Below are 18,389 nucleotides of genomic sequence, written 5' to 3'. Positions count from 1 at the left end.
CTAGTTTGTTCACTCTCGGGCCCTTGAGGATCTTGGGGGCCTACTGATCCTTCCATATGGTTCTCCTTAGGCCCAGGTGTTGATAGATTTAAGTATTTATAGAATGATTCCATAGAGGCAGAGAGAGCCTTCTCTAGGAGTTCTGGGTCCAGAGACCAATTGCCGATTTCTCCTCCGGAGTGCGGAGTTCCAACTGCAGCCCCCTGGTATGTCTCTCCATTACTTATGCCTACATTGTCCGTAGTAAGTGGGGTACTTGATGTAAATTCCCTCAGCGGCCTTTGATTATAGGAGGGTACATGTTCACGTTGATCTGAGACCACACAGAAGTCTGCTATAGATTTCTGATTTCGCTTTTGGGGAGCCTTTTTTAACTTGCCATAGGTTTTTTTGGTCCTAGTAGTGACCATAGTTATACTCCACCAATTAAGCTTATTTAGTGTCCCCTTCTACTTCTGCATGTGCAAACTACCACTCAAAGGGAGAAGAATGTGGGTTTCACAGTTACGGTCAGTAGTAGCTGTATAAAAACACTTCTTAGCTCTGGTAAACACTCAAACATAAACCATTAAAGGGCAGGTTGTTCCACCCGTTCCTTGGAGGACTTTTACTCACTGTGAGTCAATTGTAGATTGACGGAGTCAGCGGATCAGCCCCTGCTGTATGCCAAACAACCCCCGAAGGCAGATGGCTTTTCTTAAACAAAGTAAATGTTTTTCTTGCAGACTTAATTCAAGCAGGTGCTTACTGTCCACAATAGCGGTGTTATTTTCTTCTGTTTTCTTCCCAAGGCTGCAGTTGTGTAATTTTGTCGTACAGAGGTATTTCTAATATCTCTCGGCAGCTCCAGTGGTCATTATCTCTGTGTTTACTTTTACCAAGGTTAAAATCATGCCTTCAGCCAAGAAGTAGAATAGGAACTTCAACTAAACAAAATCTATAAAAACCATATAAAATTACATAAAATAAAGATAAAATCACCGCTGCGTAGCCATGAGCGTCTTGCCTGGCTGAGCCGGAACCGGAAGCCCTCCATTTCAAGGGATGTTTCCACATGTTGGGCATTACATAATGGACCCCCCCCCCAATATTTAGGATCAATTAATATCCATCTTCTCATAATTCCATAACTACTTTGAGAAGCCTTGAGATGGTTTCATTGGTTAAACAAACAATGAATTTGCTTTATACTAAATAGCATTCCAAAGATATTACATGATGCAGTTATGGGAAGACAGTATAACTGAGAACTAATGCAAATGTATAGATATATGGAATCTTTACTGATGAAAAAAATTACACTCTGAGCCTGATATTGTTATGATCAGTTTTTGCATTCTTTCATTATGAATCATAGAATAACAGAGTTGGAAGAGGCTTATAAGGCCATTGGGTTGAACCCCCTCTTAAATGAAGGATGTTTTTCAAGAGAAAATGATAAGAGAAAGAGTTGTACAAATGTGAAGGTCCAAGTGTATATTTAGATTCCCAGTGTGGTGTGGTGGATAGAGTGATGAACAAGGACTCTGGAGTTTGAATCCCCACTTGGCCATGGAAACTCACTGTGGGAGTGGAACTGTGGAACCATTCCTTAAATATCTCACTTAGCTAAAATGTGGTGGTGGTGAGAGGTTGGTGAGGCCTACAATCTTCAGTGAATGATAAGGAACAAAGCGCCTAGACAAAGATCCACCTAGGTCACTGTGTTTGTACAATCCTTTCTTCTGCTGTTTTCTCTTGGAAAACATCCTCATGAAGCTGTGTTGCTATTCACTTACAACAATGCTATTTTCTTCCATGGGAAGGGACAAGATTAGTGGATCAAAGATCAACTCTCTTTCTCCACTCTGCTTTGCCCAAAATCTCAAACTTCACAAGCTGCTTTCATTGTAAAAAAGAAAAGGAAATATTACATGTACCTTCATGTAATACCTTACCACGCCTTCAGTTTAACAGTTAAACCTGTACACTTATGTAGCCGCAGGAGACTTACTCAGTGCTTCCCCTTGATGTATGAGCCCAACTGTCTGTGCTATATGGGAAGCACTGTGCGTTGTCTTTGCATTTCCTTGTTTCCTGCCCTTGACTCATAATGATATAAGTGAACATATACATCAGGTTGTGTCCAGTATATACAAAAGGAGACAAACTGTTAAAGGGTTACCACACACAAAAATAGTACATGTACAATTTTAAATAAACCGTGAGCCCTTGATTTTGTACTCACATTGTTTGGGCTCTGCATGTAATGGTTGCTAACTCTGCTGTGGAATCAGCAACTAGCAATGCAGAAAATGAAAATGCAAAGTGAGGAACAATGTAAGGCTCATGCACCACTTATCTCTAAAAGAGAAAGTCAGCACAGCAAGAATGGCAGAAAGTGTGACAGATGCTATTGTGTGTGGGTTGCAAATAAATCCTGGAATGTGTGTGGAAAAAGAAATGATATAATCCCTTGACTGCAATCAGCAATCAAAATGCTCAAATATGTGTTTGGTCCAATTAAATAGGGAATAAATGCTAGCTGTGTTAATAATCTTATCCAATTTTAGGGCTATTTTCACATAAACTAAATTACACAAATGTTATTCTAGATTCTTATTCCTATGTTCTCTCAAGACTTTTGGTGACCCTAATAGGTTGTCAAGGCATGTGAGATATTGAGAAAATGGTTTGCCACTGCCACCATCATCGAGTGCATTTCTATGGCCAAGCAAGGATTTGAATTTCTCTGTCTAATTCAGAATTGGCCAATTATTCATCAGTGCCAGAAGCTGCTAGTCTCAATTTAGAAGCCTTTAGACCTCTCATTATCTGTCCAATGTGGTGAGCCAAACAACTGCTGGTTGAAACATCTAGCTAGAAAAGGGAAGGCAGTTAGTGACCTCTAAGGACTGAAAATCTCTCATCACTCACAACCAGCTGTGCTTGTTAGAGCTGAGAGGAACAGCAGTCCAACATGTGGAAGCCACATGGACTTCACATTTGGCTTAGATCATTGAATATTCCAAGGTACTGAACCATCTCTGTCAATGCAGGGTGGCCATTGGATGGTCATGATGCACGAAAAACACATCTGAAATGGTTTTGACTGGTTTCAATAAGAAAGTATAAAACTGGCATTTGCAATAAGCTAAAGAAGAATTACAGGGAAGAAATAGGGCTGTGTGAAGAAAGGTCCCAGTGTCAGTGCTTTCCGTACCAACCACCTTCAGGATGAACTCCCTAGGGGCACCTTACCACATCATAGACAGTGAAGCAAACAACCCATCAGAGTCGCCTATGAGGAAGCAATGGGAGAGGCTTACCTTGAGTATTCCAAGGACAAGGAACCTCCTAGAAGGAATGAGGCTAAGGGTGAGATACAGAGGTTAGAAGAATCTGGAAGGGTGCAAAAGAAAGCAGAAAGGGAGAGGACTGGTAGTAACAGAAGTTTGAGGAAAAAGAAGCAAGGGAGGAGGATGAAGGGAAAACGTTGGCAGAAGTGCCATAGGGGCCCCAGAGTAAGCTGCATAAGAAGACCTTGCAAGCCTTGTTCTTCAGCAGGTCAAGGGATGCTATAGCCCAAAATAGCAGCAACCTCCACCTGATCACACCCCAATGACACCTACCCCAAAACAGCTACAATGGCAAAATAGATAGAAACAATTAAATTACCTCTGATAGCTTGAAGCTGAAATGTGGGCCATCTAGCTTCAGCTCCTACCTTTGTGTCTGGACATATGGGTCTCATTGATACCTCCTTCCCCATGAAAGATCTGGGGTCATTTAAGGAATTTGATTTCTGTGAATTATACATGCGGATTCACTCTTGTTCACAAAGAGCCCTGATAATTGCTTTATGTTTGAGTGAGAACTGTTTAAGTGATAGAAAAAAGGAAATCAGCTTCTGGAATTTTCCCTTGCTTGATGTCACTTTGAGAGTGGTAGTGAGTACCAGAAGGTATTCTACAGACCATCTTGACTGCTGCCATGGGTATTGTCAACATTCAGGCTGCCCTTTACTGTGTAAAGCTTGTCATCCTTTTTCCTGCTGACAGTGTGGGCACAATATTGCACAGCAGTATCAGTCCATTTCCTGGTGTTTTGAATTGTGGATACAGAAGCACAATACAATGATGAACAGGCTTTTTTTAAAAAAAAAAAAAACTAAATATTCATATTTCTTTGGAGCAAATGGGCTCTGAAGTAAGATCCACAAATTAAGAAGCAAGAAATTACTCTGATGTCCTCTTGACAATATTTTAAATTATTTATGTTCAAAGAACCTAGAGTTTGCAACTTACCCTAGTAAGCAGTGTCTATTTTATTGGATTCCTTACTCATTTTTCAATCCCAGTGCAACTTAATTCCCTGCAGTGAGGCTTGTTCCCAGTGTGGACTTATAAAGCCATCTTGGTTGTGCAACCCCGTGCACAGTCCAACTAACATGACCCTGCTGGCAAGGACAGGACTGAGAACCCCTTTGGCAGTGATAAATGCAGCACTTGCAGACCCGAAAGTAAAGGACTCAAAACTTTATATCCGAGCAGTGATGGAAACTCATTTGGGGCCATTCAATACTGTTAATATTGATGAACCCCCTCCTGTTTTAATAAATCCCATTTTGTTGCAAACTCCTTGATCCTCATTTACAGAGCAGATAATGGAGGAAGGGACTGCTTGTGACCCGAAAGGGGCTAGCAGGGCTCACACCGCGCTCTGGTGCTGTTCTGCTTCAGCCAGGATAAATAAATCACCAGCATGAAGCAATCTGGAGAAATTCAAAATCAACTGGAGCAATGCCACTATAAAGTTAAGTTTAAAAATATATCAAATGACATTCTGTTCTTCATTAAGTCTTCTAGGTCACGAGCTCTTTCTGTGACTTTGTAGAAAAGATAAGAATTGTGTTGCAAAAATTCAGAAAATGGCAAGGATACAGAAGAACCTGTAGAGCCACTGTGAAGTGGAAACACACAAGGAACTGCTCATTGATCCACCCAAGAAGAAATATTTAGAGCATGCTTCTTCTATCACAGCATCTCTCTACTTTTTGAACATGGTGTCATGTGTTGCCAACATCTCATTCATCTTTATCATTTTCTCTTTCTTTATGAACAAGCCAATTAAATTTTCAGATGTTTGTAAGAAGAAATAGACGGCTCCATTCTCCTCCCACCCCCTAGCTAACTTTTCTTCACACCCGGAAGCTGCACTAATTCAAAAATCAGCATATAAAACAGGGGAGGAAAAACTGGCTTTGTTAGAATTATTGTATTCATCTGCTGTTTCAACTCATAATGAGCTTCAAGATATTTCAATAAAAATGGAAGCCCTGCTGATAACATTTCAAAGAAAATAAAATAAGATCACATGAAGTGATACTATTGAAACAATCTATTGTTAAGCAGGGTAGTTGAGAAGGGGAATTTTTCATGGTGGGATAACTCTAAGCGATGAAGGAGACTTCCTAATAGCTTGACTCAATACTGATATTTCAATAGAAGTGTAAGAAGTGTCATCAAAACATTTGCAGTGCAACTCCTATTCTCTCCAGATGACAGCCTTGAATACAGACCAGTCCCAGGCAATTCAGCCCTAGATGTGGTAGTGGTTTGGCAGCTGGAAGCTCCACAGATCTTACCCATCCAAGGTAATGGAGCTCAATGCTGGTGACCAAAGCATTCCAGTGCAATTTTAATATTGGCCATGCCCCAGCCTAATGAGACCTCTAATGTGGACACAAAGCAAAGTCTGGATCTTTCTTCCAACCATGAAATTATGAAAAGGTAGTGAGAGCCTTTGGGATTAGGATTTGAGTATAGCAGATTTTTGCTAGTTTGTGTGTCCACAAATGTGATTCTCACAACTGGCTTGTTTGTATTATGATTTCTGGCTAATCAAAATAGCACAAAATAAATTTATTTGCTTTTATGCAGAATATCACTGGTTTTGATATATTCAGCAAACTCTGCAGATACTGTTAGCATTTACCCAATCAAAGTATATATACTTTTTTTTCACTTTGTCATCCACATTTGTTTGAATAAGTGGAGCACACATTCAGTTTATGTAAAATATGTTTCATACCATTTATGAGTAGCCCTCTCATCCTTGTTCCCAAGCTTTAAATTTATTCTGTTTCCTGTGTGTGTTATTTCATTTTACACTTGCAAATACTGAGCTGATGAAATTTGCCAGAGGCATTAACACTTCTTAAATGACAGAAAAATCCTGTATCCCCCCCACACACACACACTGCTCTGTATTTACATTCTATTCTTCCAGTTCAACAAGGAAGTTTTACAGAGAGAAAGAGGTTTCTGGATCTACATTGGCAGTAATTAATCTGAAGGAAATTTTATCCAGGACAAGACAATGGCAGCAAGTTACCTTAGGTAACAGCGCTGTGATGTAACAAACACAGAGTTATCCATCTACACATCATTGTTGTTATTTGCCCTACACCGCATTCTGCTGCCTGACCCTGAGGGATTGGTCAACCTGTGCTGATTTCTCTCTGTAATAGCAAGGGCAGAATTGAACACCAGACAAGTATTATTGCCTTCACTAATGGGAATGGAGTGAGAAGGGTGAGTCCACTGACCTTGGAATATCTGGTTCATACTCTCTCATAGACTCTACACATGAGTAGGAACCTTTCCTCTTCAGACCTGTCCTGCTCATGTGGAGAAATTGCCAATGGAGAAGCCAGGGCTAGGTGCTCCTCTCTAACCATTTCCCCAACACTAGGTGCAATAAAACCTGGATAAGACCCTAGTCATATGGACATCTATGCCTCCAACCTACTAAATATGCATCAGATGTGTATTCATTTGTAGCTTCAGTCTGGTTCAGTGCAGCTCACAGTACCATGAATGGATGTCAGCAGAACTGAAGTAGTAATTGCTATTCTATTGCGAGGGTTACCAGTGAAAGAGTACTAATTGCTACTCAGGGACTTGCTGTGCTACTTTGTGTCTCCTGGCAGATATATCATTCTCAAGTCAAGTCTATATTCACCCAATGCCATCTGGCACCAGGACTCACAGAATTATTGCAAAGGTGTTTGCTTGTGCACTGTGCTTATTTCTTTCCCAACTCTTGCCATTTCCACCTCATTGACACCACAAGTAACTGCCCCTGACATCAGTTTTAGAAATCTAAGGGAATGGCATCCTGCTGAGCTAGTAACCATAAAAGGGGAAGCTATTAACTATATGTGGTATATATGACTGTACTAGAAATTCTTCTTCTAATCCATTTCATATTTTTCCCCTGTGGCAAAGTCCTGAAGGTGGTAGGTTCTATTGAGGGTGGGGGAGAAGAAAAGCTTGGATATGTGTTTGTGGCTTCTTCTCCTGCAAGTATATAAAGCCAGGCACCTTTCCAGGGACAGTGTCTCTGTATCACAAAAAGGAGGACACTAAGTGCACACTTAGCACCACACTTAGTGTTGCATGAGTAGTCACATATCGAGATATGCAGGTGGTGAGTCTCCAGCAGAACTTCCTGGATGACTCTTGCTGCAACCCACATTTTGTATTCCTCCTTCAGTGTATCATAACATTCCCATCACCCTGTCACCCTACTTTATTATTACTCTGATATTGTTGCCAATTACTACCAGCTCTTTTCTACATACCTGAGGAGTCATTTGTAACTCAATTTTTAAAGAAGAATCTGTTTTTATGAGGAGATTAGCTAAGGGAGCCAGGGAATAGCCATCAGAGTAGCACAAGGCAGGGTGAAATATGATGGAGGACAATAGGTACAACGTTATTTAAGAGAGGAGGTCAAGATGGTATTGGTTGCCCCTAAGTTGTCCTCAAATTTAAATAGCTTGGATGGCCCTGGCATCTGGCCCATGAATTCACCAGAATTCAGAGCCTCTGCATGGATGGACAACTGATTAAATTGGTCTGCCCCAAGTGACTGATGGAGTTGAACAGTTTCTAGATGGCTCTTGAAGAGTTTCCTGTTGCCTTAGCACATTATTCTGTCCAAGCCCTTTGGAATGGGAAATGGATAGGGCCAATGACATTATTACTCCTAAACAGCCTTTCCCAGGAAGTAGAGTAAAGCTCTATTGGTTTACTGGGGAGCTGGTGGTGGGACAGAGACTAGAGCAATAATGGAGGAAAACTCAGAGTTAACTTGACCAAACATGGGTTAGGACACACTAACTCCAAGCCTACACCATTGCAGAGGTGGCAGCAAAATAATTATTCTTTGTCACCATTGCATCTGCACAGGATCATCTAGCAGAGCTCTTCTGAGGGGTCAAGGGCCTTCAGGAAGAGAATACAGCCTACACTATAGCCCACTGTGAAGAATTTGAACAACTCTTGGCAGGCAAAATTGCTTGGGTCTGCGCTGATTTGGATGCCATAATTGTTACAAGTCATATGAATGTAGCTATGGCTCCTATTTGTCCTGTGAATAAAGTTCTTGTCTAAACTTTTTATAGCTAAAAGCTTCCAATTGAAATTTCTTTTTCTAGCTCACCTCATATAAAAAGCTATGAGCCTGAAGTTTTTACATGGTTGTAAGATGTGTGGATGGAGTATAGAAGCAATGCAGAGAAATAAAATTGTAGCATTAGACATGCTAATGATGTTGTCTGGACTTACTGCAGCAATACTTTGATACTCAGATGAACTTTGTCATGATTGTCTGTGATTTTTTGGTTTCATTCTGGGATAAATGCCAGATGTGATGAACACAGGCTCCTGATCTTTTCCCAGGGGGTCTACTATATATCTCTGTAGGACTCCTGGGGGAGTCAAGCACTCAATCAAGGGGGTCTCACATAGAGAATCAGTAAAACCATGTATGAGAGCATTTTGAAGAGATGTATTTTTCCTCTGTTCCTCAAAGCAGTGAAAATGGAAACTGATTGCAGTTGTGAAGAGAGTGCATTAGAAACACTGGAGAAAGCACTCTCCCATACACCCATTGAGCAGCTCTTCATAGGCAATCTTACTTTAAAAAGAACTATTCATGGGTATCCCATATTTAAGGCATATTCCTAATGGAACATACAAACTCTTAGTTATCCAGACCCCAAGTCGTCTAGCGTTCACACCTTTAATTGGTCCCGGGAATAAACAATGTAGTCAAAACATGGGACAACTCTGTACTTGCTGTTGCTAAGTCAGGTACAGAGGGAAATGTACTCTTATCATGTAGCCTCCTTCTTCATGCTGGACTCCTGCTTCCCTAGATCCTTGCCTATAATTCACCACAAGGATATCACAGAGAAAAAAGGACTACTATCAGAGAAATAGATTGTGTCTGTAAGTATTTCTATAGTAGCGTAGCAGGAATATTCAGTTCTTGAATTCATTTACATACATGTAGTTGTTAACATAAACACATGACAGCTTATTTATGAGACTTCATATGAGATTGAGTTGTCACTTATAACTTCCTTAATGGTTACATTTGTATCTAGGCACATATTTCTCCTGAACTTTAATGCAGTTTTTACTTTACACACTTACCACATCCTAGCTACCAGCTTTTTCCTTCTCCACATCTGAACTAATTCACATGTCTCTCATTTGTCCCTTCCACCTTCTTTCATGCCCATACACTCTAAAACTAAATGCCCAACTGATAACCCTTAAACACACTTCCACCTTATTCACTACGAAGCCTCCCTCACAGCTTTCAAGGGACTGTGATAAGTACAGCTAAAGAAATGAGAATGTTGCCAAGTCAAGTAGACTCATGAAAGGTTGTAAATTTGCACACTAAGGAAAAATATGTGGACCCAGTCTTCACTTCCCCTGCTTCCTGGGAGTACAAAGAAAATGCAGCATCAAGGAGCCCTCCTGGACTAAGAAATAAATTGCTGACCATAAATGTTTGGGAGGAAACAAGGAGTGAACTTTTATTTGAAGGGTTTTAATAATGTATCTTCATGAGCACAAATGTGCTGAGAAGCATGTTATGCCTTTCTTCTTAGCCTTTGTCAGTCTTTCCAATATACTATCCTACAGTGCTTCTCTCTCATAGCACTAGTCAAATTCAAGGTTTCTGAAGTTTGTTCACCCCTAGAATACCCTTGTTAGCAGTTTGGGAAGGCTCTTTGGAAGCACTGCTTTGCAAGCTGACTCTGTAGGGAATACCATGGAAAACAGAACTGATACGCTACTGAGATTGTACAAGGGCTACTATTCAACTGTCAGATGTATAAGACTAAGTTTTCGGTATCCATCAGTGACTAACTTTATAGGTGGCTGCAACATTCCTTGTTTACCTACTCTGTTGAACCATCTGTTATTAGTCAACCTTATTTTGGATAGAAAAGAAATTCCTATTAAAACATGTTTATCCAATTTGTGCAATTAATCTGAAGGACTATAATCTGTTGCTAGTACATACCATAGAATCAAAAAATTATAGATTCTATAGACCATGGGAAATTCCTGTTAAAGCATGCTTATCCAGTTTGTGGAATCAATAATCTGTAGGACTACAATTTATAATAGGTGCATATCATAGAATCATAGTTTCAGTTTTCCATCTGTACGAGGAAACAATATGCATTACATTTCCCCTTCTTGAAATTGCCAGTACCTAAATACTTATTATGAGAAACATCATACTGTTAGATACAAACAAGCTGGCTTTTTTCAATGCAAAAACATCTAGCAATGTATGAATGAAGAAAGAAACAAGTAAATATATTTGCATTAAGAAACATGCAAACTTAAAAAAACAGTATGTAGAAGAGGGGAGTCTCACAGTTGGATGAGATGAAAATTAAACAAAAAGGAAACCGTCCAATTTTCTGACTGTTAAATGTCAGTGTGACAGCTGGCATCTGCCACTGATGGTACGGAGGCTATGAATACTGATGCCCTTTCAGAATTTGCTTCCAATGCACTTACATATGTGCACCAGGGATGTTGGCAAGTCTTTGGGTTTAAGTCTCAAGTCTGAGACTGAGTCTTTGGTACCAAGTCTCAAGTCCCAAGAAGAAGAAGAAGAAGAAGAAGAAGAAGAAGAAGAAGAAGAAGAAGAAGAAGAAGAAGAAGAAGAAGAAGAAGAAGGGCATGTGTCGGTGGGGAAGTCTGAGGCTTGTGAACCAGTTTCTTCTGGGTTTATGGTGTCCTTCATTAAAAGAATTGGGACTTGTAAGTATGACTTGAAAAAATGAGTCTAGGTTGTGAGCATAGGCCAAATAATTGGGGAAAAAACTGAGTCAAATCTGAGTTGAGTCGCCAGTGTGACTTCAGACTAACTCAGCAGCAAGTCCTATGACTCAGGTCACACATCTCTGATGAGCACACTGCCAAACCTTTTTACATAAACATGTGCAAAAGCCAAAATAGAAAATGACTCATAACTCTATTAAGCAGAACTATTGGATTTACACCTCTACAGTTTTAAATTCTAGAGCAGTGCTTCAGATTAAATGACACTGGGTCCCCACCACCCAAACTGATGGCAGAAGCTTCAGTTCAGTTCCCAAAGGAGAGTTGCAGTCATACTTTCTGGGTGAGTGTAACTTTCCTTCTATGAACAGAAGTCTATTCATGAAAGGATGGTTGAGTCTCCAAACCACCCTCTTTTAGTTTTTAAAATCATGCTGTGAATTTCTGTTTCTATTTCGCATGAAGCATTAAACCATCTTTTGTCTCTGTTATCTGTTTGCACTTTAAGTATTTCAGCTTGAAGTCTTATAACAGCTTTTCTTATTTTAGGGGGCAAAATTGACTGTCAGCCCTTCTGAGTTCAGTAATACTTCTTGACTGAGAAGCAGCTACTTAATAAACACAGATTATCAGGACAGATTTGGAGACCCAATCTTGGCTCAGTTTAAAGCATGAATTTAAATAGTATTTTAATGTCCTTTTAAAGCTTCTAATGAACAGACAGCCTGTCCAATACTCTAAAGCAACTATTCTCAACTCTCTCTTTTTTTGGGCACATCCCTTCTAGGAGCTTGTCTCAGGTTTCAGGGCCCTCTGCCAAACAGCACTTACTTACTTACTTACTTACTTACTTACTTACTTACTTACTTACTTACTTACTTACTTACTTACTTACTTACTTACTTACTTACTTACTTACTGCACATATAAACAATTGCTACTTTGAGATATAACAAAAATATAAAGCAAAAATTATATAATTGCTATACTAAATAGAAGCACAAATAGAAAACAATTTTGGTGTTGCTGAGGTATGCCCAGCAAACTTTAAGGACCTGTAACAAAACTGGTTACAAATAACATTTTCTTCCTTTTCTAGTACACAGCATGATTTCTGAAAGGATTTGTAACAGAATGGTTTCCTATATAGGCAAAGATATCAGACGGGGTGAACTTCTTGGAAAATGTATTTGTACAACACAGTGTGTGTGTGTGTGTGTGTGTGTGTTTATATTGGAAGGACTGGAATGAGATATTTGCATAGTAAAATATTCTGACCAATCAGAATCTATCTGGCTTTAGCCAATGTATGTTAAGAGGGTGAACAGCTAGACAGACACATAAAGCAAGTGGCAGTTAGCAATCTGTCAGTTAGGTGTTAGATATGTGATAGATGATAGTAGATTGGGTGAAATATGTGATAGGATGGGATTGATAGGTTTACTGTTAATTGAGTTAGTTATCTGTTAGAGTAACCATGTCCGCCAAGTTGAAGGATGAAATATGAACATAACTAAGTCAAGGACAAGTTTATATAACAAATGCGTCTAATATAACATATTTGTTTTATATAACAAATACGTCTAGGTCCTGTGAGTTTATTCTATTCTACATGTGTTTTAAACAGTAAAACCTCTTTAATATTTTTAACAAAGACAAAGTGATCATTTTATTGTATACACACAGGAGGCGTGAAAATTGGTGGAATAAAAATTGATAATTTAAGATGTGCAAAAAGCAGTAATGACTTGAAATGGCTTGTAGGGAAAGCAAAACAAAAAAGTGCCAAAGCAAGGTTGCAGTTCAACATTGAAAAGACAAAAATCATGATTACTGAAGAACTACACAACTTAAAGTTGACAATAAGGACATTGAAATAGTGAAAGGTTTTGCATACAGTCATGGCCAAAGATATTGGCACCCTTGCTATCATGAGACTGAAGGAGAGTGGGACTTGTAGTCAGAGATTAAAGGAGAGTGGGAATTGTAGTCAATAAGAAAGAAAGAAAATGGAAACTGTTAGGCTTTAAAAATGAAAGGAACACATGGGAATGTGAGAAAGGCAGAAAGGTTGTTTTTCTTAATTTACAGCCAGCCTGGTAGAGTGTGAATCCTGATAAGCGTACAAAGATGAGGAGACACAGAGAGCATGAAGACCCAACAAATTCTTTCCTAATTGGAATGGAGATAAACCACTTGTATCTTCATGAGAATTGTGGGCGGAATGGACAGTTATGCCTCTTTGAGTTGATTGGTTTATGGTCAACAAGAAGGAAGTCCAGAGAATGTAGAAAATGGACGATGGGAGAGGTTCTATTCCAGTTCATGATGATGGAGAGAGAACTTGATGGTTTGAGCATGTAGCTTGAAAAAAAGAGAATGTAAGTAAAGGAATGAAGGAGGTGGGGCTAGCCCACCTTAGCCCTGTTGAATGTTTATTATTTTTAATGGGAATTAGTTAATGTATTTAACCGTGGTAATCTTTTGAACATGTTCTTTATGCTATGATTGAGCAAAAACAAACTGTTTCTATGAAAATATGGATTTTCTTTATAAAAAATTAATTATAGAAATCATCAGCAAGGATTGTCTCTTGAATCAGAAGGGTTTGGCTAAATCCAGAGGAGTGGTAATGGCCATTAACTATCTACCAGAGAAGTCCTAATTAACTGAGCTGTTGTGAGTTCTTATGTACTACAAAGCCCATGTGTCTGTACTTGCAAAGTACTGAGTAAAAGTGTTCTTCTCTGCTTTTTTGGTGGTGTTCCAATGCAAACCAAAGAAATGAACAAGTGAGTACCGAAACATTTGCAACTGCAACAATTTTCTGAGAAAACAGTTGCATTTTCTGACAGAATTGCAAAGGTGCCAATACTTTTGGCCATGACTCTACCTTAGTTTACTCATGAATACAAATGGAGAGTGCATCCAAAAATCAGAAGAAGGCTGAGACTAGGAAGGGTCTTAATGAAGGAATTAGAAAAGATAATTTCTTGTAAGGATGTGTCACTGGAGACCAGGACCAAGATGATCCACATTGTTCTGATCACCATATATGGGTGTGAAGCTGGACAGAGAAGAAAGCTGACAGGAAAAAGAAGATTTGTTTCAAATCTGGTGTAGAGGAGAGTTTTGCAGAAACCCAGAACTGCCAGAAAGACAGACAAACAAGCTGTCAGAGAAAATCCAGCCTGAATCCATTCGGAGGCAAACATGTTGAAACTCAGTCTGTCCTGAAAGTGTCCATTGCAAATTTCCCACAAGGGGAAGATAATCAATGAAGATGGTGTTGACGAAAGACCACATTATTGCTTCTCTTTTTTGTATTCTTCAATTTTTCAGTGCCCGATGTTTAAAAAAAATATGTGTTGTGTGATAAGAATTCTGGTCCTTTCAGAAATCATGCTGTGTACTAGAAAAGAAAGAAAGAGGGAAAGTTTTCTCACTCCCACTGTACTCCACAATTCTCTGTTCCTGTCTAAATGTCAGGCATAAAGTGTCCTTAAATTAGTAAAGCATACCACTGTGTCTGAAAGGTGCTAATTCTTGTATGTTGTTTTCAAGGAACAGCTTACAAAAACTGAGAAAAAGAAATAAATTCTAAAAAATAAAATAAAGGAACAGCCTGCTCCTGCTCTCACAAAAATAGAAGCCTATTAAATTATTTTTTCCTCAGATTTTAAACTTATACTCTTCCTTTAATGTTTTTGTAGATTGCTCAGGACAGACTAGGAATAAAAATAATTTTGACATGCTGTACCTACATGATGTACAGTTTTGCATCAATATAAACAGTGTTCTATGCATTTCTGAAATAGGTTTAAAACAGGGACCATAATGAAGCAATTACTGATGTGTGTGGGAAGCATGTAAGGCCAAAAGTTATATTCATTTCCTTTGTCCTTGCTTACAAAGAAATCTTTCTATACTCTTTGTTATCCCTTATTATGTCACTACTATTTCAGAGAAATAGCATAAATAGAATTTGTTCTTCCAGTAGAAAGTTTAAGTTTGGCAAAGAAAATATATCACCTAAAGTTGTGAATATTCTATAGAAACATCTCTAAGATAAGGTTTTGTAGTATGCGCTGTGGTAGTAGAAGTAGGGTGCTGAAATTCTTTCCGTGTAACAACTGTGAAGAAAAACATGTCTATAACTATGGAGAGAAGAAAAAAAAACCTGGTTTAGAATGTCAATGGGTACAAGCACCCTTTCCCAGCAGCAATTTGCATGGGGGTGATTGACTCCTTTCCTCCAATAGACTCGCACACATTTCCTTCCGGAACCTCTGTCTGCAACTATGGATGTATTGGGCTGGACAGCATTTTCTCCCTTTGGATCATACTGTATGGAAGTATGTAATTCAGTGATCAGAAACGTGCAGAGGCAGGACCAGAATTAAGCCTATTTCATATTGGTCTGAGGTCCACAAATCCAGAAAAAACTGGAAGCCAGGAACTGGTTGATAATGGAAAGGTTGTCCTGTTGCTGTTGGGTGCCAGCCCTGCATGCTCCACTCCCAGCTTTCTCATCTTGACAAGGAAAATCTGAAGAGAAATTAAGACATTGTTTTTCTGACCCACTGCTTGAAAGGAAATTAAAGGGATCAGGTCTCCTGCATCACAGGACTGCATAAGTCCAGGGAAGAGTTTCATCCGTCAGAGGCAGTTTTTCTAGAGACAGTTGCCCTCTACATGTAAAGGGCAGCAAGAATGAATGGGGAAGAGTGGATGTTCAGCCCACATCCCCTTTCTTCCTCATGAGGAGTATAGATCATGAGAAGTATAGACAGTATAGATTTTCACAGCCATCTTAATGAGGGTTCAAGATGTGGGCTGAACACAGATTCAATGGAACATGTAGATATACGTACATTCACTCTACTATGTGAATATCCTACAAAATCCTTATCTGATTCGGGAGGAGAAACTGCAGTCCCAAGATGCAGGAAAATAAATCCTTTATTTCAATTTAAAGTTGCCCAATGCATTTTGGGCTGAATTTATGGCCTTCCTCAAGGGCTATATAAAATAAAATAAAAACAATCAGAAAAAGGAGGGGGAGACAACACAGTACCATTTTACATTTTTAGATTGCAGTATATATATACAGTATATAAAACACCATTTATTTTTAATGCATTATTAAGAAAGAGAATATTCATCCAGCATATTATTACATTTAATGGAAAAAATTGAAGCCATTATATTTTATACGTTTCACTGATTTTTGGTTTATATTACATCCTTTTTTAAAAAAAAATGGTCTGTACATAGCTTGAAAAGATTGATGTTATTCAGGGTCATTCTGATTAATGCATAGATTTACATGGCGAGCATATGAAATAAGCCATACTGCTAAAGAAGAGGGAGAAAATCTATTTCTTCATTAAAACCTTTGGGAGTAGTGTGCCCAGTCTCAGAATCCAGTCAATATCCCTTTTTGACAAAGCTTTATCGTTGCTTGTGTGGACTGCATTTCTGCTTTCAGAAAGATAATGGGAGACCATGGTCCATCACCACTCCTTTTCTGTGTATTCCATCACCACCACCACTCAAATTTCCACCATCATTTTCAATGACTTAGGGAAAATTGACCAAGTTTCGAAATGTTATTCCCAGAGATGTGCCAAGCCAGTATGGAATGCCTTTCCTCGGGAAGCCTGAAAAGACATAGTACATGAATTTTATTTGTATTTTTCCTTTTATAATTTTTTTTAAATGGTAATACTTTTTACCACAACTGGAAAAAAATATGTAGCATGTCAAAGCAAAAATTGGAAAAATCCTCCCCTCTGCAAAAAAGCTCTGCCAACTTTCAATGCCTTTTAATGTGCTGCATCTCTGGCAGTTTGTGCAGATCAAGCAGAAGTTTTGCACTTCCACAGAAGGACATGGAATAAGCCTTGGCATTTTAAGGTTTAATGGGGTGGAACTGTTTTTACAGTTGCTTGAAGTAAAGGGGCATCCAGTGGCACTTTTACAAACAGGACTGTCTGAATCACATCTGGAGCTGTTCTGAGGTGTCCTGAAAGGCCTTAAGTTGCCTGATAACTTCTTATGCAGTCACATACATGAGACACTGCTTTGTAGAGAGTTAAAATGTTAGCTTTGCAACAATACTTCTGTACAGTAGTTTGGTTAATACTCAGATTTTCTGCTCACTTGACTGCAGCTTCTCTAACTTTCAACCTTGAAAATCTCAAAGTGTGTATGTAAAATTGTTCCTATTGAAAGTGTTTCAGATGATATTTACATGTCAGGTGACACTTAGGGCTATTTTTACTTTAATCCTTATTGTCTGTGGAAGAGATCAGTAGAGCATACTGCCCCATTAAATTGCACTTTCAGAGAACTATTTTCCTGGCTAATATTGCAATGAAGTGATGCCAGTAACTGGAATAATTGTAACATTATGTTTCTGAATGAGCAGAGAAATCTTATATGTATAGTAAAATTTAGCAGAGCACAATAAGGGATGTACAAGAAAGAATTGTTAGACAAAAAAAGGCAGAGCTTTACATTCTGAAGCAACCTGACACCCTGTAAGGGCTCATAAAATACTTTTTATTTTACTTTTAATCATTGTATTTGCTTTCCCTTTTTTTGCAAAACAGATGCATATTCATTTTTTATCATCAAAGATATTAAGCTCTGTATATTCCTCATTTTATAACAACAACAACAACAACAACAACAACAACAACAACAACAACAACAACAACAACAACAACAACAACAACAACAACAACAACAACACCCTATGTCAGGGAGGCATATTGGAGAATTGAAATCCCAACCTCTGGCTCCACAGGGAGATACCTAAACCACTAAGCTATGTAGACATCTGTAATTATTTGCATAGTTGTATGTGGGATGTGTGCAAGGAGTGATGGTTATAAAAGATGAAAAGTACAAAAGCATATTTATGAATACAATTTCAAGCTGATTCTTCTGTGTGGCTTTTGACTGGACAGATTCTGGTGGTATATAAATGTTTGTGTGTGTGTGTGTGTGTGTGTGTGTGTGTGTGTGTAAGATAGAGTTAAAAAGCATTAGTTAGTGCTATCAGAGTTATGAGTTAGAGTCTGAGACTTAGTCAGAGAGAAGATTAAGAATTAATGTGGCCTATATTGTAAAGAAGCCATGATTGTGTCATTTTGGTGGTACTAGTGTTAAACTAAGTGTCTGTCTGTTTGTCTGGAACAGCTAGTGATTAACGTACAAAGAAAAAAAACA

General features: G+C 38.7%; 1 long non-coding RNA gene across 1 annotated transcript in view; it reads left to right on the top strand.

Moving 5' to 3' along the window:
• Positions 1-1,070: 1,070 nt before the first annotated feature.
• LOC144587743 (uncharacterized) overlaps positions 1,071-18,389 on the top strand; it is a 96,376-nt gene continuing 79,057 nt past the window's right edge. Inside the window, exon 1 of the long non-coding RNA XR_013542891.1 lies at positions 1,071-13,531. This is a non-coding gene — a long non-coding RNA (uncharacterized LOC144587743). The remainder of the gene's footprint in view (positions 13,532-18,389) is intronic.

This window comes from Pogona vitticeps, chromosome 3 (genome assembly GCF_051106095.1).
Source record: "Pogona vitticeps strain Pit_001003342236 chromosome 3, PviZW2.1, whole genome shotgun sequence".
NCBI lineage: Eukaryota > Metazoa > Chordata > Lepidosauria > Squamata > Agamidae > Pogona > Pogona vitticeps.
Note: the sequence above shows the minus strand (reverse complement) of the source record. Positions and strands in the feature narration are given on the sequence as shown.